Genomic DNA, 25,013 nt, shown 5'->3' with positions numbered 1-25,013 from the left:
ACCACAAGCACAGCAGTGAGAAGGAGACTCGATATTTACTAAATACCCACTTTTCACAACAGGGGAGAGAACAGCCTAATCTGTACCTACTCTGCTCTGGACTCAAGTATTGTAAAAAGAAATTGGGGGCAAAGAAACCTGTTAGGAATTATTGCTCTGCTATTAAAAACATTTACACTGAATTGCAAGTTACTGCAGTTACCAACTTATGTTCTGCTGGAAGGCAACTTCGGCTGTGCTTATAGACATTACAGATGCTAACATCTCAAAAGTTACATAATTTTTGAAAGTACATCTAGGAAAGAAAAGTAGCAGAATGAAGCCCTCTGACTAACATGCAAGGGATTAACAGGGCACCATACCACAGGCAGGAGTAGCAAGGGCACAAACCAAGACCACCATCTGCAGAGTATTCCTGCATTAACACTCAGCATCCATAATCTGCATGTCAACTGTTTTCTCAACTCCAGCCAGTCAGAAAGGAAACAAGGCACAACGGTAATACCTTCAAGTCCACAGGTCTTTAAAACTAAGTCTAGCCTTCCAAGCACGGGAGGGGAGCGCATGGCCTCAAGACATTTCCAAGAGTCAAATATTATTAGTCAGCATTCCAAAGAGCTTCCCCACCCGCCCTACCCTTCCGATTGAAATGTTAAAACACCCACAGTTTTCTTGCAACCAGTTGAATGTCTGGAACACAGGCCATAAAATATGATATACGCTTAAATAGAAAAACATACTCAATAACCATCTCCTTATAAAAAAATAATAGTCATCCAGCAAAGCAAGTGAATACATTTTAATCAGTTGGCATTGTAAGAAACAATGTAAGAAATTCAAGCACTAGTAGAGGAATCAAGTCACAGAGAATAAAGCAAGAAAAAACAGCAGCTCTCCAAATCTTTGCCAAAAGCAATTCCAATTAAGAGAAGTGAGAGAGGAAGAGATGGGGGGAAAAGTGCGAGCGCAGAAGCTGCAGAACATGATGAACCTTTTATTATAAAGCCCCTGATGAGAAGAATAACCGCAGCTTTGGTGGTATTACTTTGGTCAGTTGTAAGGAAATGACCCCTAACTGTGGCATGTGTACACTGCTACAAAGAAAAACTGCAGAAATGGACCAAATAAATAACATTCCAGACATACTGCTGGCAGCCTGTCGGCCACTTGGTTAACCAAAACAAAAGTAACTCCATGCCTTATAAACAGGCTCACAGAATGGTTTGCATTTTAAGTCTACCATAGGTAAATACACAATAAAAGTAAAGATTGTATTTCCTGCTTTTTCCAATCACTTAAATAATAGAAATGCCACATTTGGACAATCTTCTCCTCTATAGAAGGACTACAAATCACTTCAGTGAGAAAAATGTGTATGAGTTAAATTTTGGCCAAAGAATAAGAATACAACTTCCTAAGAGGCCAAAAATAAGATTATGTGCTGCAGTAGAATTTTAGAGTCTAAGTACAGCCAGCAACTTCCTCACCTGAGAACACCTTAAATAATTCCTTTTGTTTGCCCTTAACAAGCAGCTATATCTACAATTCAGAGCCTCATATAGCAACAGATACCACTACAGAGCAGTGCAAAGCTCCCATTTATCTTAAGAGTAATTTTATCAAAGACTGAACATGTTTCTGTAATATGTCCAGCACCTATTAGTTTGGGGAGAAGTTTGAGTCTATGTATTATTTCCAGTACATGCTTGACTTCCAGAAACTCTGCTCCACCCCTACTGATACCAACTAATCTACATTTTTTTACATCATCTAGGATGTGCAATGTTATTCATTGCACACTGTTCCTATCACTGTTGTTCCTGAAACACTCAATAATTCAAGCAAGTGCCTATGTGAAAAATAAGATAATCAGAATGATGATTAAATTGCAATAGCCAAAAACTTTTCTTTTTAACCAGAATAGGAATTCGGTCCTCCTACCATCCATTTGATTTACTAGGAAAAAATTATAAGGCTTGATATCAGTTGCTTTCATTGGAATTGAAAAGAAAAGAAATCCATTAATACACTAGGAATGGACAAAAATTATTCACCTCAGCAATTACATGAAGAACTGACAAGGTATGTGCAGCTTATAAATGCCTCTAGCTAATGACTTTTCAAGTCTGGCCCAAGTTTCTAAAGCAGGCCAGAACAGGCTAGCTGGATATGGTAAGGAAGATGGGAAACCTCTCCCAGTCAGCAGAAAAAACAAAAACCCCACCAGCCCTTCCCAGCAAGCTGGACAAGTTCCCAATGGCTCTTACAGAAAAAGAAGTTAATGACTTGTTTTCAAGAAGTATACACTTTGTTACACTTTTAAAGCAAAAAGTTATTATTCTGACCACCCTCATAACTTAGATCTTTGTACCATTTGACTGAAAGAAGGAGCAAGTTCCCTATCCCAGTTAAACTGCAGTCAAGGGTAATCTCAACACTGTAACTATGGTATGAATGCATATGAAGGGAAAACTGAGCTCCAATGGGAAAGAAATTTTTGGTGTGAAAGGCCAAAGCATCCTGATGTTCCAGTCATCCAAATCCACCCATGTAGATGTTCTTAATAAATGGTCTCTTTAACAAATAAAAGATTTCCAATGAGTCTTAGAGCTCTGAACAGTGGCCTGACCAGTTCAGAGGCCAGATCTCTGAAAGCAGTTTTGCAAAACTTTCTCTCCAGACTTACAACTTAGATGCAGATGCTGCTTTGCACGCAGGCTGCAGCAGTGTGCTATCTTTGGCTGTCTTTGTGTTTTGACACAAAACCAGATGAGACACATGGCACAACTCTAGCCAAAGGTACATGCAAGAACTTAAGTACACATTTAAGCTAGGAACATGAAGCTCATTTCTAACAGACTTGTTCCATTCCTTTTGAAGCAGGAGTCTTTCCCACTTAACACACAGGGATTTGCAGATACATTTTCTTATGTATTTTTTGAAATAACAGAGCCAAGACAGTATCAGCTGGAAAATTATGCTTCTGGAGTCAAGATCACTATTACAGATGGAAGTTACATAGTAAAAAAAAATTATTTTTCATGTTTTGATAGTATTCCGCATATTGCTTACCTTTTCCTATTTAGAAAAAGGTAGTCAGATAGTAAATGGGTTAGATGGTTATTGTACTTTTAGAAAATCCCTTAAACATGTAGAATGAGCATGGGAAATCTCTCTTAAAATATTTCCATAGGAACACATTAAAATTAAGATATATCTTTCAACATACTGGAATTTGAGAAAGTTAGACAATTAAATGACAGCTCTTTACATACAGTTTGTGAAATCTCTCATCAGTTGCCTTCAGCCTACATTATTCTGGTGATACAAAGAACAGTATTAGCGTATTGTCTGCGGTATCTTCAAATGATAGCTTAATTTACCTTCGAGGACACTTGTGCCATTGGAATGCAGACACAAGAACATGCAACATCCACCTACTTACCTCTATAATCTCCAGCACTCCGGTGTATGTTACAATCCAGTACTGAGAGAGCTACAGAGACAATCTTCCTTTTTAATCTCCTAGGTTTATAGCGTACCAGAAACTCAAATATACATGCAGATGCAGTTGCAGAGACAAGGAACCAGTAGTTAGAATACTCTGGTCCAGAAATAATGGAAACTTTGTAAAGTTTTCCCTTCCTAGCACCATAATGGGAAACCAACAAGTGACTAGAAGTTACTGCTCAAAGTCATTCTAGAGCAGATGACTAACTTTTTACTCCATAAATCATGCAATAATACATGGGTAGGCAATAGGGAAAGACCAACCCCTCTGTGTTGGAAGGAGGATGGTATCAGCCAACTCAGTACAGCAATTCAACATTCAAATTTCAGTCAAGCACCTAATTAATGATCTGAACACCTGAGCAGCAGCTGCTCCATGAACTGGCAGACAATCACTTCACTCTTATTTTGCTGTACTAACCCAATTAGTCAGGATGTGTATTAACAAGGGTGAAATCCTCTCAGGAGAAACTCTATTACTGTTCAACAGCAAAACCGGTACTTGGCATAAAACTGAAGAAATTATACCGTGAAAGGAAAAAGACTACACACTCAAACAGCTGCTACACAGACAACTGGGTTTGTTAACAACTCTTGATATTTCTCATTATCTCCAATCCCATATTACACCAAATGAAAAGCCTTTAAGTAAAAACCTTAATAAAAAGAAAGTATGTATTTATCACATATAACTGTGACATACACCACCTTCCAATGTCCTTGGATTTACAAGTCAACTATTTATTTGATTTGTCGAGACATTATTCACAGAGGAAATTTTGTAAATTTTCTTCAGATACCAAATTTGCTCTGGAACTTTATGAATAACAAAAATAAACTCAACCACATTGAAAATACTTACAAGAGTTGATATGTAATTTTTATATGCCAGGAGACCTTACTTTGCTACTGCAAAAGGACCGATCATACTGGCCTGAACAAAAAGGATATAGGTTTGATGTGGTTCAAAAAATAAACAAAAGAATTTGATGCACTCCAAGCTAATATAAGATCAGCCTAAAGGAAAACTGTATCAACCCAAACCCAACTCATTCCCCATAATTCAATTCTCTTAACTTTATGTTCACAAATGAAAAAATATGCTATATTGTTTCATGCTATATCATGTATATATTTGCATAAATTTCCTCAAAATTTCAATCATAACTTGCTCTGAAACTTTTACACAAGTAAAAGGTCAAAGTATTAAAAAAAGAATCGCCAGTATTTTTTATTTTTTTAACAATTAAAAAAAAATAATAAAAGTCAAGAAACAAACCAAACTACTGAAGAATTTCTTTTTTCTTTTAAAACTAGATTGATGGGAACTAACCACATACAGGGTGATACCATCTAGTAACTTCTTCTTTGAATACCATAGGACAGTCAATCCTAAAAGTAGGATTCATATTTCATAATTCTATCTTAAAGGACTTAAAGTATAAAATGCAGAGCTGTACCTTTTAAAACAAGATATTTATTTAGTTGCCTAACAAAATGGACATCTAGCAGACAGGAACCATTTTGGAGGTTTCAATTTTTGCACCAGTTTTGCCAAAAATGTGCCTTATTCTTTCTAATTTTTTCTAAACTATGCTCTGTTTTGAAGTTCCAGTTTTCTTCTGGGGCTAGGCTCTTCTGTCCTCCATCACCCAACCAAAACATACAATGTTAAAATGATAGACTGAAACTATCACTTCCCACAGAAGGGTTACAAGAATTTCCCACATTGACAGTGCTAAGTCAAAAAAAGTCCTTTAATTAAAAAAACAAATTCAGGAAACAACTTATCTGTGGTTGATATCCTGCTGCAGTCATAGGATGGTAATAAATCCTACCTGCTTCAAATGTTCTGACTCGGGATGTAAACCAAGAAGGAAGGAAAGAACATTGTATTTTACATGTGGACTGCAGTCTGATGTGTGGGATCCAAGTATTGCCAATGAGCTAACCGAACTTTGTAATAAGCTCATCAGGAACTAGAGCTGACAAGATCAACCAGCAGTCAACCCAAGTAAGAACTGTGGAGTTGAGGAGCTATGTGTCAGTGGACCTCTGATGCACCCAGAATGCTTAACAGCAGCTCTAGCTCACTTCATCTTACACATTCTGTATCACAAAAAGGAACTTGCAGGGCATGAACCTTTTTTGGAGTTCTCCAGATTTTGTTTCCTAATGGCTTATGTAAGCATATTTTAAAAAGGTTAATTATCTAGGGTAGAATAAGAAATTCAGGTAAGGGAAGAATGTTGATAACACACTGATGTTTTCAGTTGTTGCCAAGTAGTGTTTAGACTGAAGTCAAGGGTTTTTCAGCTTCTGATGCCCAGCCAGCAAGAAGGCTGGAGGGGCACAAGAAGTTGGGAGGGGACACAGCCAGGACCGCTGACCCAAAGTGGCCAAAGGGGTATTCCATGCCATGTGACTTCATGCCCAGTATCTAAACTGGGGGGAGTTGGCCTGGGGGGGCAGATCACTGCTTGGGACCTAAATGGGCATTTGTCAGCAAGTGGTGAGCAATTGCATTGTGTATCACTTGTTTTGTACGTTCCAATCCTTTTATTAGTATTGTCATCTTATTATTGTTATTATTACCATTATTAGTTTCTTCCTTTCTGTTCTATTAAACTGTTCTTATCTCAACCCATGAGTTTTACCTTTTTCCTTCTGATTCTCTCCCCCATCACACTGGACTGGGGGGAAGTGAGTGAGCGGCTGCGTGGTGCTTAGTTGTTGGCTGGGGTTAAACCATGACAGTTTGACATAAGACAGCTGATGCAAGATTACAACAATGATAAAACATCTCTACTCTTGCTGACATAGGTAGCATCACAAAAGAGGTTCAGAGGCTGAAGGGAAAATTTTGTTCATGTCTGAGGAGACAGAGAAAATATCACGTTCTCACTGATTTCAGTAAGAACTTTATATACACATATAAATGCAATATTTGGTTTACATTCTGGATTTGCTAAATTCCAGATTTCATATGAAACTTTTACCACATTTCTCTTAGTGCTTCCAAATATTAGAAAATGGCCAAATGAAGAGGGGAAAAAAAAAAAAGCTATGCTATAAACCATGTTAAAATGGTTAATAACAAATAATAGTGTGGAAAATCTCTATTAGAACCACATATTTACATTAATTCTCTCTCATTTAAAACTGATTTATAAGATTAGAACTACAAAATTAACCTTAAGCACTTGCTGAAATAAAAAAAGTGAACAGAAAATAGCAACTAACGGACATTGATCATTGTAATTAATCATTTTAATTGATCATATTATTTTATCAAGAAGAGGGTAATGGAAACAGATGTAGATAGATGTACTTACACCTCTCATTTTATAAATATAAAATGGATTTTTGTGATAATTTTTTTTTAGATTTCCTTCTCATATACCAAAGGGAAGACTAAAAAAAAAAGACTCTCTTGTTTTATATTAAAAATGCACATAGCATTTGTTTCAGAGCCTTTTCAAACTATTCTTTCTATTCTTGCTGAAATGATTCGTATGATGAACAGTCTCTAACAACATTCCTCAGTTCCAGTCTAAATGATGACATTTGTCACTGATGGATATTATTTGATCATGGATGGATTTCATTATATGTAGCTTTCCATTATTGTTATTACTGGAAGACCTGGATTTCCTTTTACTACATCATGAAGTTTCTGGCAGATAACAACACAGCTGAGAGCTGAAGGGGAAATAACCAACTATGATAAATAGTCAGATAGAAACACCAAAATGTATCTGCTTCTCCATATTCAGTGAAAATTCACTCAAGTTAAGGGCCTATACATTAGTGGTTTCAAAAGCTGGCATGGACAAGACAAAATAAAATAAAGAATGGGTCATTTTTTTCTCATTTAATATACAGAAGAAAGCTTTTATCCACACATACCAGAACAAACAACAAATAACAACAAAAAAGCCAAACCAACAAGAAAAAAGGAAAAGAGATTGCTTGTTCTTCAAGTTTTTTGGGATTCTTTTCTCAATGTAAAGCCTTGTGGTATCACAGTTCTAAAAGCAGCAAGGAAGTGAAATCTGCTTGAAGGCAGAAGTGGTTCTTATTAAATTTCTACAAGCAACAGTTAGCGTAGAATCACAAACCAAACCAAACCTAAGGAATGCTCCTGTTTTTTAAGGATTCCTATCGCAAGTACTTCACTTGCAGACCGAGAAAACTCCAGATATATTCCTGAATCATTCAGGAAATCCCAAACTTTACTGGAGGAGGGAGTGCTACAAATCCCTGCTATTTCTAAGAAAAAAATAAATTAAAATGTAAAGCTTAGAGTTTAAAAAAAAAAATCAGAACTTCTCAAATCATAAAAGAGGCACAGATCCAATTCTTTTAAATTTTCAGTTCATATCTAATACACTCTTGCTTCTTGTGCCAACTACAAATGTGGGAGTGTACAATGAGATTAAGAGAATTATCCAATTTGCATGTGATCTAATTTTTGCCCATATGCAGTATCACCCACAATTCTTGCTTTTAAGAACTGGTACCTAGAAATCCATTTTCTGAAGCCTTTCATTTTACTTAAAAGAATTAGTGCAAATCCAACACTGTCAAGTCTATCCTGATTTTCAATGTCCCTGCTAAAATGCATTATTTCTACTATGCCTTTATCCTCTGTATATACAAATCCTGTAACACTCTACACACTCGTCTTAAAAATGGTTTGGGCAATAGAAATTTAACTAACTAGTCCTACTATCATCCATTACCTGTTTTTCTTATTTTTGTCATCTATAAATAGTATGTAAACTGGTATAAAATGCATGCTTTCATTTTACTGAATGAGGATCCAATGCTTCTTGTTACATTGATTAATGAGATACGTTGTTAGCAAAAAATGAGAGAACAACATAGAAGAATATGTAATGGCTTCAAAATTATTTTCTTAGTTTATTCTGTGCAGCAGCTATACAAGCCTTCTTTTTTGTGTGCGTCAGTCAATAAGATATCTGTTGTGCTTTTGCACAAAGAACAAAGATGCCTTTATCAATTCTCAAACGTCTGTAGGACAAACCATTCATGCTGTCAAACCCCCTAAAACCCTTTCAGCAAATAATGAAATCCATCAGTGACAAATGTCAACATACTAATTTGTTAAATACAGAACAAAAGCAACATTCAGAAGAGGTGCCTCATTTCATGTTATATCAGCCCTTCAATTTGTAACAACTTTATGGCAGCCCACAGATCATGCAATATTAAAACAGAACAGCATTGTAATTATAAAAACTAGAACAATCTATTCTCCTTACAATAAATGCTTAATAGTTCACCAAAACTGTAAACAAAATCTTTTGGGAACATCAAACTCTTTCCAATGCATTCATTTTCCTCCTTTTTGGAAGATTATTTCCAACTAAAATCTTACACACAAACACAGATTCTCTTTCACACACAGTCACATTTATTATGCTGGTGGAAAAATAAGATTAAATTACATCATATCCAGTGAGAGAAGAGCTTCAGTGTGCTTAAGAATTACTTTATCCATTATATAGGACATCCAGGCTGTTATTGCTGAATCATATAGCAAAGGGACAGTTTAGATGGAAGCAGCTAGTGTGCAGGTGAATTACTTTATTCAACATATAAAGACATCCAGCTATTATTATTGAATCACATAGCAAGTGACAGTTTAACTGGAAATAGCTAGCATAACTGAGAACTGTACTAATGTCTTATAATATTAAGTATCACCTACTAATGAACTTTTATTCTGTTGCATCTTGTATCGATTTACCTTTTCATACATCTCCAAATTTGTTTCAGTCCATCATAAGGACTAAATAAATATTTTTCCTGTTGTCCAGGACACTGCCGCAGAATACATTTACCTATTCTTTTCAAAGATGCCAAAAAGAAGCAAACACCTTTATATTCTAGAAGCATCTATTGCATCCAACATTTCTTATGGAGATTTCCAACAGTGGCCTGATAACTTGTGCTCTGTAAATTCATCAAATAAACCTTGAAAATAGAAAGGAACTTTTGAAGTTGTTAAATTAAGAACGCCAAATTCTGTATTTGGCAAAATGCTAAGGTTAATACAGATTATATTAGTATTTTTCCAAGTCCAAAAGGAGAGAGTGAGGTGGTTTCCTGCCTTGCAAGACTGCAGCAAATAAACTACCTTGGGTCAGAAGATCCACTTTGAGGCGGTTTTGGGTTTTGTTTTGTTTTGTTTTTTTTGGTTTTTTTTTTAAATCACCAAGGATTTTAATTATTTTTTTTTTTTAGGTAGAAAATCTTTGATTGCTCCCCATGTACTCTCCTGACAACAGTTCTGCCAATACACTAAAACCTCTCTCTGTTTGTCAGATCATACAGTCATATTTGCATGTGGATATTGACCACTCACAGGAAGTGAACATATTACAAAATTTTTACCAAGACCAAACAGAATCAGGTTTCCAGTTAAAATCCAGTTAATGCTAGTTGGATAACAGGTAGTTACTGTTGGATACTTCCTTGCAGACTCAGTTGGGTCTATATCTTGTCAAATGGTTAAATTTTGTTTCTGTATATTCTGTATTGTCAGCATTGATCACATTAATTTTTTTAAAACCTCAGATGGTATTTGGCATTCATATCAGTTTAGGTTTATGAACCTGATGACCAAAAAGTTGTGTAAATTGTGTAATTTTTCAGAAAGTACTGATTGAAGTTTCCAAATAGCTAACAGTTTTACAGCCAAATCCAGTCACTCTGCTGTAAATCTAGTTAAATCTCCACAGACAGTGTAATGACTTTAAATTTTTAGTTTTAGCAGAATTTGATGTCAAGTGGGAGATCGCTCTTTGAGAGTTGCTTCAACTATCCGTGTGCCTATGACATACTGTACATACTTGCTTGACTGCAACTTAAACTTTAGTATAGCAGTTTCATGGTGGTTTTAGAGCAGAAAACACTTAAAAAGATAAATTCTACATGGAAGTCATATCCTGGATTCAAACCTCTAGGCCTATCCTATTGTCCTTACCACCTGTTTGTTAGCAAAGTCACAGGAAGGAACAAGAAACTGTTACCCTCTCCGTGGCCTGACACTAGAAGGGATGGCACAGTGTCTGCCAGCGTGTTTCTGCTGGGCTCAGTTCCAAGTTCTGGAGAGAAAAGCTCTTCAGTGACAGCAAATACATACCTCACCCCTGCCAACAGCTATCACTGTATAGCTATACCTCCAACAGGTTTAAATTTAGTTAACCGAGAATTCACCGCAAATATTAGTTATACTGACACATGCAAATTTGATGTAGCTGTTTCTTCTCAGAAAGCACCAGAAATACCTCTGTGACTCCAGTGTATTTTTTTTTTTCTGGGGACTTAAAGAATTTGCATTTATACATATGCACTGTTGTATTAACTCAGATCGAGTGGCCAAGCAAAAACAGAAATCAAGCTTCAAGCGACAAATAACATATCTAATCTGGCACTACCAGGCAGCACAATAATACCATGATCTGTTCAAAATCACAGGCCTGTTCCTCAGATATTATAAGGAAAAAGTAAACAGCAGTAAGTAGAGACTGTTGGTTTATACTGGCCATAATGGCAGAATGGTTTGAATTTACAAGGATGTGCCCAATGTGGTTTTTAAGAAAAAGAAGTTGCTTAGTCCGTAAAGAGGATTTGGTGAATCCTACCTTCTCTGCCAGTAGCTTTCTTTTCAGAAAATTATGTGAAGCTAAGACTTTACATAGACTGTAAACCTACAGTACAGCTTCATTTTACCCTTTTCTCCTTCCTTGCAGAAAAGGCAGGTAGTTTTTTTAAATCAGGCATCCTCGTGCCACTAAATTAGTGTAGTATTCCAATTGCTCTGGAAAAGCGAGTGAATAAAAGCAGTTCTCTCTGCACTGTTTTAACACATCTCTAGCCTATCAAATTGTTGCAGAGGAAACGTGATAACCCAGACTTAAGTCATGGGATTCAGAAAGAGGAATTCATCTGTAAATCTGTTTTTTCCAAGGCATAACTTGCACATACTGCTCTTACATATATAGTACATAATATCAATATGTAATGTTTAGCATTACAAATACATCACACAAAATCAAAATCAGAAAAGCAGCACTGACCCTAAAGATTTTACCTTATTATGCTACTAAAGGCGGTGGGGAAGAGAAACATTTCCCCAAACAGCTCAAAATCATGTTCTACAGTAACTTAGAAATAGCTTTATGTTCTCTCCAAACTATCTTGTCTCTGATATGCTGCATTTTTGTCTGGAGCACTGTACTGTAAGTAAAATACAATGGTGCTTCAGCTAGCATTGAGAAGTGCACAAAATTTTATGTGCGAAGACAGAAACCTTTGAAATAGTGTAAGACACATATGCAAGATATACAAGATAGTAGCAAAGCCATTTCAATAACTGACAAGCACTTCCTCACTTCATCATGCTAAAGTCTAATTTAGGCCTCTGAAAAATTTGCTCGGTGACCAAGCCATAAGCACCTTTCTTTTGGTGGTCTGTGAGTTATTTATCTTCAGGAAGACTAGCAAGGCTATTCAGAATTACATCATAGCTTTAACTCAGTATCTATCACTACCAAGCTGGTGATCATACAAAAAATGTATTCCTGACAGTGAACTCCCTGAAGTTTATTTGACAAAATAGCTCTGTATGCAACAAATGAGAAAGAATATTCCAGCAAATTCACTGTACTGGCTCTTTACAGTTCAAAATGCTACCTTAAATTTCACCTTCAAACAATTTAAGCAGAAAATAACAATTTTCCAAGTAATCTTAAAGATGCTTGAAATTGTAAAATTATGCTATAATTAAAGGGAAATGTACCTTCATAAATATCAGTGCAGCATCATAGCATGAATGAGACAGATTATCAAATGAATACGACTTCACTGTTTGATTTCAACATTTAAAACTAGACTTAGAAGTCAAAATTATTATAAACTTGTAATACCAAAGCACATAGTAACCTCCTTTGTTAAGCAAAGACATAATTTATGCAATATTGTGGAAAAAGCAGGCAGTCACCACAAACTAGATGCTTGCCACCCGGCAAGAAAACGGACTGGCCTTTAAATTGAAAGGAATGAAACCATCTATTTCCTTCATGCTACCACAGACAAAGGAAATCCAAAAACCATCCCAGAAAACAGAGGTGGTATTTTATTCACAAACCACAATCTCCAAGCAAATTTTTCATATTCTCAAACCCACACATCTCCATTCACTTCCCCCAAATCCATCACAGACCAAATTCCCTCACAGAAAAAGGAAACACACAGCACCCTTCTCTCCTCCTTGGAAGCACTCTCAGCAGTCTACTTGTTCTGATCTTCTTAAGCACAAAACGTTCTTACATGCGTTCCTCCACCAATTTCAACAGTTTAACTCTCAGTCTATATCATGAGATTCCTGCTAGTCCCAAAGCAAATCTCCAACAGCAACAAACTGGTGGGAAGCATGTGTATGTGCAGAGAAAATTTGTATGACAACACTCAGACTGCAATGTATCACATTATCAACCCTTGGAAAAATGAAAAATCATATTTCAAATTTCCAGTCAAATATAATGATCCACAACCCAACAGGTGTTAACTTTTATAGGACAAGCTATAATATTTTAACAGTACTCTGAAAAATTCTGTAGTTCCACAGTTCAACTTTTCTCAGAAAGCCCCAACTTTTCCTTAGTAAGCATGATCAGAAGAGATCTGTCAGAAATTCAATCACTGAAATGTAAAATAAGGCAGCAAACCCTTTTTTAACCCCGTTAAAGGTCTAGGGTTTGATGGTAGTATCAACACACTTTGGAAAGTATGATGGTTTTTAATTAATATTTTTCTTCTAAAAATTAAACAATATTGCAGCTATTTGGATGGAACAGATGGAAGGAGCTTTCAGATGAAATTGTTTTGAGAGGGCAACTGATATAGTTTGATATATATTAAGAGTTCTAAATAAAGTTACTTTACTCATGCAGGTAGGAAAATCTGCTTGTACCTTCCAAAGAATATTCTTTGCTATAAGAAATGTTTCCAAAATTCTTTCAACTATACATGTTAATCCACTTTTGAAGAGAAGAATTATCATTTTTGCTTTAAATATAGTGGAACAGACACAAGGGCTACATGATTTTTCTCAGGATACCAAAGTCTGTTTTTCATTCCTTCCCTCACACATCAATGAGTAAACACAAGGATGCAGATTAATTTGGAGATGACCAATACATCAGAGGAATCTGCTCTGTGTGCAACATAAAAACCTTAAAAATTTGGCAGTGGCAGAGAAAGTACAAAAGCTAGCAAAGAATTTATTCAGATGTTTGGTATAAAAGAATTATAATAACCATCCCTCATTTTATTAGCTTTGTCAGTGCTTTCACTGCACATGTCCTAGGAACAGGAATAAACCAAGGCATTAATACCACTACTGCCCAGATTCCCTGAAATGCGTCCTATACTGTCCCCTCTCCTTCCAACACATTTTTCACTGTTATTTAATGAATGTGCTTACGTATACCATTGAACATTTCCAAAATGAGCATGTGGATATTAATGTTTTGGCAGAACAGTATATCAAGTCAGTTCTATTCAAACAGTCTTCTCTACTTGTACTTACATGTCAAGGAGGAAAACAACAAAAATTAGAACAATTTCCTACACCTTACAAAAGGGAAATAATTAACTGTCAAAGAGACCTAACGTACACTAATTAAAGCCTAGAATAAGCAGATTATAATGATTAGCTGAAAGTAAAGTTTGTTGGAATACCTGCTTTGACCTTTGAGCATTAGTAATGACAACAGACACCAGCCATACATTTTTAAATCAAGCAACCTCTGCAATAATTAGAAAGGGATAAAAACATCAAGAAATCCACACCATTGCTCCAGGGATTTGCCAGATTTATTGTCACTGTGAAGATTAAAATCACCCACCATTAAGAAATGTATGTATGCATCCCATTCGGATGTCAAAATTCTAAAAATTATGTGATCAAGAGAGTGGCTTCTAGGCAGATAATAAATGAAGGACAAGTTTAAAATAAAAAGGTTGAAAAACATCCAAAGAATTACATTTAAAGGAGCAGACCCTTCCTGTCATTCCCATTGTGATCAACAGGCACAGGACTATGCTCAAAGCAGTCCCAATAATAGTAAGAACACCTTTTCCCATGGCTTAAGATAATAAAGCTAGATAGCAAGATGAAACAAGGTCATTTGAAACTACCAAATTAACAGAAATGAACCAGCTCACAGGCACTCTGTAAGAATTATGGTGTCAGCATGGGTGTCTTTATGTTCTCAAAGTGCTTTCAAGCCTAATGAGTAAGGACTAAGCAATTTCCCTGAGCATCAGAGTGAGGGGAAGGGGAATCCTTTTGTACCATGGTATTTTGGTGCACCAACACTTTTCTGCCTTTTTTTAAAACAGTAAAAAGTGCTCTATGAAAACAAAAATTAAAAGTTGCCAGTGTGTAACAATTGTGGCAAGGGGCAGCACAGGACTTTCCAACCACATTTCACGTTTATATTCAAACTGAATCTGCTAGAAAGCTTAGCATCTGCAAACAGTGTTAAAACCTTTTTCTTTTCAAATCCCAACTTTATGACAAAAGGGCTAAAACATCTAACTATGTGAAGTTAATAATAGATTACGTGGTCCCATCCTCTTTTCCAGAAGAGGCAGGTCTTGAAGCATCTTACAGATCCCCTGTAATTCCTTTTTCACCTATGTTACAAGGATCAGCTGGGAGCCAGAAGTAATACACACAACCACAAACAAGCTCTTTACCCTCAGTAAGATCCTTAACTACCAGCTGCTTCCTTCAAGCTCCTATTAACATTGTCACTGCAGTTTAATTCTGCTACATTAACAAGCAGGAACTAATCCAAGACATTGTTAAGCTCTGGACGTGTCTGTGTTTGTGTTTACACTGCTAACATAAAGCTCTTAGGAGACAGATCAACATCTTAGATTTCTTTATGGAGCCTTAAATCACACTTCAGAAAGATGACAAGCTTCTGCGCCAATCAACTCTCATCTGCCAGTTAAAATCCTCTCAGAAAGGTCCAGTGCTATTCTACACCAAAACTAAACATACTATTTAAGTATATGCACACAGGAGCAGACACAAAAGTTGGGTCAAGAACTGGCAAAATAATGTTTCTGTATGGCTATAATGCTCCCCCACATCTTCTATATATGATGCCTGCATCACTGAGTCATATAGGTATGAGAAATCTGGATTTAGGCATAAAATAGACCAGTAAAGGAAAATCCCCAACCTACAATGCTGATTTACTCAGAATATGCAGAATACACTTTTCTTCAAGGAATTCCAATACTGTACTATTTTTAAGCTGAAAATTTCCAAAGATGTGTATCTTCTTTCCCATGTAAAGATCAGGTAGTGATAAGCAGAAAATGTAAAGAATCACTCAGCTTACCAAGTCCCAAACTTCTATCAGCTTTGTTTATTTGTTCAGAGGAATTTTCCTTCAATTAAAGAAAAAAATATGTAAAGAAATAGTTCTTCAGTTAAAGTAGACATCTGCAGGCAAGTCTTGGACACGTACATTGGACTGCTAAAATGGAAAAATGACAGCAGCCTTAGAATTGAAAAACAGGAAGAATATAGATCATAAATATGTCACTGTCCAGTCTCTCATTTTCCTGGCGACTGCAATGCTGTAGCTTTATTTGATAATTTGACATAGTTAGAATGAAATTTGAGCTGGTCATATTACCAAAGCAGAAACAGCAGTACAAATGTGCCGCAAATGCAGGAAACATAAGCAAAGCTGCTAACAGACTGTTGCTCCCTAGAGGTACAAGGACTGGCTGCATCAGAGGTGCGATGCTTATGTTATTGTGCAGGGACAAGATTCTGATCAGACACAAAACGGTTCATCAGCTTTGGGTCCCTCGCAATCCTAAAGCATATGCTGCACACAAATCAGAAAAAGGTAAATTAAAAGACTGCTGAAAAAGAAAAAAAAAATAAAGCAAGAAATGAAACGTAGAAGGCAAACGCAAGAATCACAGTGTTTCTCTGTGTTGATTGTTCTGAGCCCTTTTAGGGATCCCCATAGAGAGAAATGAAAGCAAGTTATATTCATAGTTTATATCTATTTGAGAAAATGCTTAAAGTCAAGTTCAGTTCTTCAGATGTATGCATATGACATTATTTCAATGGGAGAGACATATATGTGTATCTCAGACTAGAATTTTATTCTAATATTCATATGTATAATACATTTCAACACATAAAGCTTTGGGCAAAACTATAATTGAAGTTTAAAAAAAAAAAATTTGACTGGCAATGACTGACAGCAGGCCTCCAATACCCACTCAAGAAGACTATCTACACCTTGAACTAAAACAGGAGGGTCTAAATTGAGCAAAATAAAGACGATCCGCTCATTGACCAGTAATTCTCACCACAAATTCGTTATCTGATAAAAACCTGCCTCTTACAAAAAAAAGCTGTATCCAACAATGATTCCACAGAATCAGCAGAATCTAATAAATCAGTAGAAGATGAGATGTCTTTATCAACAGCAGAATCAGACGAAGCACACTATTTTTTTCCTTTTTTCCTATGAGCATTACCTCTAGCTGAAATTCGGCCAACTCCTCCTTATGTAAGTTTATGAATCAAACAGTGGGAAAGCAGAGCCTGCACCATCTGGGTGTGACGACAGGGAGGTGGGTATCTTCAGTATACTGACAGCACAGAAGAACAGACCATCTCAAAAACTCCCTCGCTGGCCTCGCATGAACATTACACAAAAGAAATTGCCAGAAGAGATCTTCGCAAAACACATTACAAAACAGACCCCAGGAGTAATGAGCACACAACAAGCTCATTCTCTGGCATCTCCTAAAGGAGTATGTGCAACTACTGCACAGAGCTTCATCAAAGGCTTCTGGAGCAGCAAACTGCTCTTTGCAGTCTGTATTACCGTGAAAAGAAAACCCCAAACTCTTTATTTGCAAGTTCTTTGTCCAACGAATGTTCCAGGTCACATTCAGTTTAAACATCATGTAGTAGGAAGTAATCAGGTGCTGGTCATTGCCAGAGCTGCTTCACTGTGTCTTTCTGACTTCTGTACACAAAACAGCAGAGCAGATATTTTTAAATAAGTTGTGAGCACCGACAATGTAAACAGAAAAAACCCAGCCTATTTGTAAAAGAGAATACACGGCACTCTTCAATCAACTGGAAAGTTCCAATGAGCCTGTCAGTGTCAGATCCATATCTTCTACATTAATTTCTCCTAGCCATAAGTGGCAACAGATTAATCTCAGTTCACAGGTAGCAACTCTCTTGGCAAATCCATGACCAAGGAAAGGAAATTATCTTGAGGCTCCTTGTCTCTCTATGGCATAACTGGGGAACTGTAACAGCAGTCTATATTAGCATAATTCTTTCTATCTGAATGCTGGCTAATTCTTCCTACAGATTATGCACTTGGAAAAAGGCAGTTGGGTTTTAAAACACTGCATATAACACAACTTTCTGTTTGTCTAATAACTGTGTAAAGAGTGAGAGAGAACCATAAACCAAACAAAAAAAAATTGTTTCCAGGAGCACAATCACTTAGATTTTAATATGCCTTCGTATACTATTCATATTTACAGTTTTTGCAAACCCAGTTTATTTAAAAGTGCCACACAAAATAAGAAGGACTAGTTATTTGTAGTTTGCAAGTTTTTACAAACTTGTAATTTTTTTTTAGTTTACTTCAGAAGCTTAAAAGAGACTATGGACTAGAAGCCACAGAATGCTTTACCTAAGCAAAAGCCAGAACTGGAAGGCACTAAAGAATGGATGACATGCATTGCCCTCCATGCACTCAGTGCAGAGCACAAAGAAAAGCTAGGTGTACAAGGTACAAATTCTTTTGTCTAGAAAAAGCTGTAACAGCTCAGATGCGCATGTGCAAGTACACCGTGAAGTGGAACGTGTATATTGACAGTCACTCACAGGAGGTACTCCATGTAACCTATTTCAAACCTGTATGGCCTCTGACCTGAACCCTTCTTAGGCAGATACTACCATAACAAAAGCATGGGTGTTACCACCTCCTTTCCAGTCTCCCATTTAGGAGTCCAAAGACAGATAACTGTTGTGGCAAAAGTATTGAGACCCACAGTTTTCATAGTGTCTAGGAGATCCTAAGGTTATTTACAGATGACAGCAGCATCGATACCGTAGTCATCCAAGGCAAACACCTTAAGTAACTCCTGTACTGTCAGACTACTACTTACTAACTCAGGTGAAAAGCCTGGAGTGCTAGGAAGCAATTGCAACAGCAAAAATTGCTAGTCTCATGACAAGAACTTGCACACAGGGTGAAAAATCTTGGTCCTACACCTGGTAACAAACACAAAGAACACAACTAAATTCTCTCATCCACACTTTTCTTGACTCATTCAGAAATAAGAATCTCTGTAGGTAAACATATCAGATTTGAATTTAGCCACCCAATTTCTTCACCTAGGTTATCAGTAATACAATCTCATACCTATTACCTACCACAAGCAGGTAATTTGGAGCACAATGGCCATATGTAGAAAAAATACTTTAAAAATTATGTCAAACCAAACAACAACGAATCTTTTAGAGTTTTAACTTACTCCAAATGTCCAGGTACCAGAAGCACTGATACCTTTGGAGGAAGAAAGCGATCAACTATTTTAGCCCCAACTTAAAAACACACTGCACACATAATGTACTCTTTTCACTGTACATGCAGTATTAATGGCAACATACTGATACTAAATGCAAAAAGATACACACAAGTAGACACACTGCATATTCCAAAACATAAGCTCATTTTCAATCAACATAAAAAGGCATAAAATTGACTATTCAAAAAATCACACAGCAAAGTACCATACACACATGGAAAACAGAAGGCAAAAATGATGTGAGAAAGTGGCTAGCTATGATTTATAATACATCTCACATTTTCAGTCAAGTCAATAACAGAAAAAGAAAAAAACAGTGTGATAACAGTTTATAAACAGGAAGGATTTATTCTTTTATCAATTTGGAATGGTAAAAGCAAAACCTAATCTGAAGGAAAAGGAACAAACTGGCAAACAAACAAACAAAAAGCCTGACTGTAGTAACAGCCATTTTTTAATGTGATATTGTATCATTACCTTAACAACAAGATTACAGCACGACAATATTACATTCAGATGTGAATAATTTGTGCTTGATGACATATGGCTATGCAAAAGATATAAAGTAGAGGGTAAGCTTTCTAGTACATCTGTCCATCAACTGAGACTAGTTTAATTCAAGGTTTGATTTTAGTTTTTTTTTATCCAAAGGAAAGTTAAATTTAGAAACTGATTGGGAATGAACACAGATTAATCTTTTGGATTTTTTTAAGTTCCAAGATCAACATCTTAAGAATGCCTTGCATTTTCAGATATGCTATAGTAGATTAGAATATCTAAAACTATGTGTATATTTTTAGCCATTCCACCCCTGACTCTCTATTTAGGTATTTCTCTGGCTCCTGTAAGATTGGTATCTAAGCACTGATCCATATGTTATGTAGTTAAAAACAAACAAGTACACTCTCCAGATATGAAAGCATACCTCCTACTGACGTCAGGTAGGAAGAAAATTGTATGCCTGAATACAACCCAGAAATCATTAAAAATAACATCACTAAAACTATATGAATCTTGAAAAAATGGTTATCCTTCCCCATCTTTGTGAACATGTGATGCCTATTAGGATTAATAAGATTTATGCAAGTGTTTCAAAAAAGCAGGGTATATTATATCAAATCAAAGGTTTTTAGGCCAGTTATGGTTATGAAATTTCCTACCTGGCTACAAAGCAAGGGCAGTGACCTGAAGAGGGCTGAGCACTTTCTGAAAAACTCATGAACACATGAGGGCACACAACAGAACAGTAGTCAGGCCTCAGCCGGATGTTCAGGTAGTAATACTTTCAAAAACTACCAAATATATTGCTCATTGTGTGAAGAAATGAGAACTGTGGAGAATGTTGACTTTTTCATGAGACTGAGAAGTTATGGCAACTCTGCGAAAACCTGTGGGAGCAGAAATCATGATGACTAAATGTGAGTAGACAGAGAAAAGGCCGTGCACCATACAGATGTTCTGACCTCTAGCAATGCCAGTAGTTCTCTTTACTATAATGCAGCTATACCATTTTTGTGTCACCTTTAGTGTCTACAGTGTCCATGTCACTTAAAATTATTCTATGTTAAAATTCATTCTAAGTAGCAATAAATCACATAGAAAAAAAATGAGAAGTGGAACTCTCCTAATCTTTTGGTTTGCACAGTTTTTAATGGTCTGCTATCACAATAATGTGATTTACATGAGACATTAATTGTAAGTATGGAGAAAATGTAATGATGGAAGTTTGACATCTTTATCTGGATCACCTGACAGAACTGGCAGCTCTGTTCTTTTCTGCTTTCAGGGTGGTTATTACTGGAAAGGTATTTCTGTTTTGACACAGTCAGTACTCTTGTTGAGCAGTAAGCTACACTGTTTAGAATATGGTTTTATATAGGAGTTCAAACATCTGTCCATTTTATGTCAAATTATTAAATCCACAAGTAAAAGCTCATAAACAAACACAGCTGTCACAAAATAAGAACAAACTCCCTTCTTTGCCTTCACAAAGGATCATATTTAAGAGAGTATAAGACTAAAGACACAAATAAAAAAAATTCACTTTGAGATGGAGAAAAATACTAGTAATTCCTGCTTTACTTTCCTTAAACACTGCATTAATCAGCAATTTATAATGCAAATATAACAAACTTAGTAGCATATTTCAGTCTTGTTATGCAGGTGTTTATTAAAAGTTCTTATGCCATGAGATGCCAGACGTTTTTAAGCATAAAGTATTTACTTGCTGAATTGTCTTTAAAAATAGCACCCATACTCTGCCCCTAGTGTCAAACAACTGGAAAATACCTCAGAAAAAGGAATTCTGTCTTTTGTGTTAAGTAAAATGTTATCACTGCTATTAATCACTGGAAAAGTTCTCTGTACATTTCTACCCTCCTTCCTATAAAATGTTGCCACGTACCTTCCCAGATTTTAACTGAACACACAACTACTTTTCATTAAAAGAATAATTTCAGGGCGTACAGAACGTATTGCACAGGCTTGCACAGTTGTCCTGGGTTCAGCTGGGATAGAGTTAATTTTTTTTTTTACAGGAACCTGGGAGGTGGGGGCCATAGCCGGGGCAGCTGACCTGAACTGGCCAAGGAGCTATTCCATACCATGTGACATCATGCTCAGTATATAAAGGGGGAGCGGGCCGGGGGGTGGGCTCTTCTTTTCGGTGGGGGAAGTGGCAGAGCGTCGGGTCCCGGGTGGTGAGCAGTTGCACTGTGCATCACTCTTTTTGTATACTTTTTCATTAGTACCGTTGTTGTTGTTGCAATTTCTTTGTGTTGTTCCAGTAAACTGCCTTTATCTCAACCCTCGAGGTTCCAGGTTTGGTTTTTTTTTCTCTCCTCCGTTTTCCCCCCATCCCACCGGAGGGGGGCGGGAGGAGTGAGCGAGCGGCCGCGTGGTCCTTTGTTACCGGCTGGGCTGAAACCACTACAGTCCTTTTTGGCGCCCAACGTGGGGCACGAAGGGTTGAGATAACGACAGATCTGGCCAGAGCGTGTTGAAACAAATTTGTCATACGCATTTCTTATACTAGATAAATAGATGTTAGTCACAATGTTGATTCAGCTGTTTACATGGTGGCGTTTTGTAAGTTCTTATATGCTTTATGTATTGCCTGTAGTTGCGTATCTCATCTCTGGGAGAGTGATTGGGATTATCATTTTGCTGTACTGGGCAATGTCGACTTGTGAAATGATTACATCACTGGTCATGAGGTTAAGCTGTTATCTGTATGAGGCAGTGATATCATTTCCAGACTTTGGGCACCTTCTGTCGGATTTTATTGGTAATTACACCCAACCCATGGGGAAGTCAGGGGGGGATACTTCCCCCCATCCGTTCCCCTCCCTTTTCTCTTTCCAACTAATTACAACAGTTTTCGAGAATTTTGAATATCCTTGGGATGCGCAAGCCTGTGTGCTGTTAGTGCTATGCCTCCTGACTATGTTTCAGGTCTTGTCTAGGGCTACAAAGAGGCTCTTTAAGAGTACCACCCAGAGATCTGTCCCAAAGCTGGATATTCATGGGTGGCACGGCGTGTGGGAGGATGTGGGCAGGTATCTAGAGAACTTCTCACCTCCAGTGACTTGGAAGTTCACTCCCGAACAACTGCAGAACCCTCATGAAGTGATAGAATTTTTGAAAGGAAAATGCTGTGGCTATCCCAGAGACACACAACTCACTACACTGTGCTGGGCCCTGGCCGGTATCTACCAAACCCTGCTTGATACTATGCAGCACCCCCAGGGGGAAAAGGGGGAAAAGATGGAAAACAAGACAACATGCACCGTGGCTGCCCCAACCCCGACAACATGCACCGTGGCCGCCCCTACCACGACAACAGGCACCATGGCTGCCCCTACCCCGGTGACAGATACTGCCACTAAACCAGAGAACCAACCTGTGCCAGTATCAGTTGCCCCTGTACAGAAAAAGAAACACACAAAGAAATCAGTTCGCTCAGTGAGAGATGAAGATGAACCAGGGTCATCGCGAGAACAGGAGGAAGAGGCAGAACCTGAAATAATTACCCGATCTCTATCCCTGAGTGAGTTGCGTGACATGCGAAAAGATTTTAGCCGCCACCCAGGTGAGCACATTGTTACCTGGCTGCTCCGATGCTGGGATAATGGGCTAGTAGTGTGGAATTAGAGGGTAAGGAAGCCAAGCAGTTGGGATCTCTGTCTAGAGAAGGGGGTATCGACAAGGCGATTGGGAGAAAAACACAAGTCCTCAGCCTCTGGAGGCGACTTCTGTTAGGTGTAAAGGAAAGATACCCTTTCAGGGATGAAGTTACATGTCACCAAGGCAAGTGGACCACCATGGAGAGAGGTATCCAGTACCTGAGGGAATTAGCCGTGCTGGAGGTGATTTATAATGATCCAGAAAATGCGCAGTCACCCACAGATCCAGATGAAGTCCAATGCACACAACCGATGTGGCGGAAGTTTCTACGAAGTGCACCACCAACCTATGCCAACTCATTGGCAGTAATGTCCTGGAAAGAAGGCTATGGACAAACGGTGGATGAATTGGCTGTCCAACTCCGGCAATATGAAGGAAGTCTCTCTTCCTCCCTACGGGCCTGTGTCTCAGCTGTAGAGGAATTGTCCCGAGAGTTCCAGCAATTCAAAGTAGATATGTCCTCCTCCTCACCTGTACAGGCCCGCATTGCAGTTATTGGGAGTAAGCGTTCCTCTGCCCAAGAGAGAGGAGAGAGAAAGTACACACGACGGGCTAACCTGTGGTTTTACCTGCGTGACCATGGAGAGGACATGAGGAAGTGGGATGGAAAACCTACCTCAGTCTTGGATTCACGGGTACGGGAGTTGCGAGAAAAAGCAACCAGAAAAGAAGATTCTTCTTGGAAAACTGCTGCTCCAGTTTCCCGTGAGCAGTCCCCCGGGCGCAGTAGATGGGCCGATCTCATTTCTGATCCTCTTGAAGGGACTTCTGATTCACATGTGCAAAAAGTGGGTAACAGATATTCTAACCAGGATTAGAGGGGCCCTGCCTCCAGCCAGGTGGAGGAGAGGGACAACCGAGTCTACTGGACAGTGTGGATTCGATGGCCTGGCACGTCAGACCCACAGGAATATAAGGCTCTAGTAGACACTGGTGCACAATGTACCCTAATGCCATCAAGTTATAAAGGGGCAGAACCCATCTGTATCTCTGGTGTGACAGGGGGATCCCAAGAGCTAACCGTATTGGAAGCCGAAATGAGTCTAACCGGGAATGAGTGGCATAAACACCCCATTGCAACTGGCCCAGAGGCCCCGTGCATCCTTGGTATAGATTATCTCAGAAGGGGGTATTTCAAGGACCCAAAAGGGTACCGTTGGGCCTTTGGTATAGCTGCATTGGAGACGGAGGAGATTGAACAGCTGTCTACCCTGCCTGGTCTCTCCCAGGACCCTTCGGTTGTGGGGTTGCTGAAGGTTGAAGAACAACAGGTGCCAATTGCTACCACGACGGTGCACCGGCGGCAATATCGCACCAACCGAGACTCCCTGATCCCCATCCATAAGCTGATTTGCCAATTGGAGAGCCAAGGAGTGATCAGCAAGACTCACTCACCCTTTAATAGTCCCATATGGCCCGTGCGGAAATCTAATGGGGATTGGAGACTAACAGTAGATTATCGTGGGCTGAATGAAGTCACGCCACCGCTGAGCGCTGCTGTGCCAGATATGTTAGAGCTTCAATATGAACTGGAATCAAAGACAGCTAAGTGGTATGCCACAATTGACATTGCTAATGCATTTTTCTCCATTCCTTTGGCAGCGGAGTGCAGG

At 38.0% G+C, this 25,013-nt stretch overlaps 1 protein-coding gene across 9 annotated transcripts in view; it reads right to left on the bottom strand.

Annotated features, from left to right (window-relative positions):
• Positions 1-25,013, bottom strand: part of AOPEP (aminopeptidase O (putative)) — a 214,864-nt gene that overhangs the window by 121,629 nt on the left and 68,222 nt on the right. The gene's annotated exons all lie outside the window — the stretch shown is intronic.

The sequence above is a fragment of the Haliaeetus albicilla genome, chromosome Z (genome assembly GCF_947461875.1).
Source record: "Haliaeetus albicilla chromosome Z, bHalAlb1.1, whole genome shotgun sequence".
NCBI lineage: Eukaryota > Metazoa > Chordata > Aves > Accipitriformes > Accipitridae > Haliaeetus > Haliaeetus albicilla.
This window is presented reverse-complemented; position numbering and strand designations above follow the sequence as displayed.